This window comes from Nicotiana tabacum, chromosome 14 (assembly GCF_000715075.1).
Source record: "Nicotiana tabacum cultivar K326 chromosome 14, ASM71507v2, whole genome shotgun sequence".
NCBI lineage: Eukaryota > Viridiplantae > Streptophyta > Magnoliopsida > Solanales > Solanaceae > Nicotiana > Nicotiana tabacum.
In genome coordinates, this window is record NC_134093.1 from 41,907,430 (window position 1) to 41,908,169 (window position 740).

Here is a 740-nt window from a genome sequence, read left to right on the forward strand (position 1 = left end):
ATCTACAAACAAGGTTTATCAATTGTTAGACCACCTCCAATTGCAGCAAACAATTTTGAGTTGAAGCAAGGGTTGCTTTAAACCCTTCAGAATTGTTGTGTCTTCAGAGGGAAGCCAAATAAACATCCAAACACACATCTAATGGACTTCGTGGAGATTATGAACATCTTTAAATATAATGGTGTGTCACAAGATGCAGTGTATCTAAGGGCATTCCCCATTTCTCTCAAAGATGATGCAAAGCAGTGGCTTCGAAGCTTACCCACGGGATCAATTAGGAAATGGGAGGAGATGATAAGAAAACTCCTTGATAAATATTTTTCCTCAGCTAAGATGGGCAAGTTTAGAAGAGAAATCTATAACTTCTTCCAGAAAGAAAATGAAACTATTTTTGAAGCATGGGAGAGTTTTAAGGAGATTGTTAGAAAGTGTCAACATAGCGGAATTGAACTCTGGATGCAACTCCAGGACTTTTGGGATGGATTGACATGGGCCTCACGTAGAACATTGAGTAATGTAGCTGGAGGCCCATTGATGAAGATGACTCCAGAGGAGATAGTCACAATTCTTGATGACTTATCTGAAGATACAAATCAGTGGCCCTCTGAGAGTGCTGAAAGAAGAAGATCAACTGGTGTTCACCAAGTTGATGCTAACATATCTGTGCAGGTACAACTTGATACTATGGCCAAAGAAATACGAAAGATGACCTTAGCATCGATACAAAGTGAGCCTCACAC

The 740-nt window shown here is 39.9% G+C and overlaps 1 non-coding gene across 1 annotated transcript; it reads right to left on the reverse strand.

Annotated features, from left to right (window-relative positions):
• Positions 1 to 339: 339 nt before the first annotated feature.
• LOC142169231 (small nucleolar RNA R71) lies at positions 340 to 446 on the reverse strand. The gene has a single exon (XR_012698943.1). It is a non-coding gene; the product is annotated as a small nucleolar RNA R71 (small nucleolar RNA).
• Between the last annotated feature and the right edge of the window lie 294 nt (positions 447 to 740).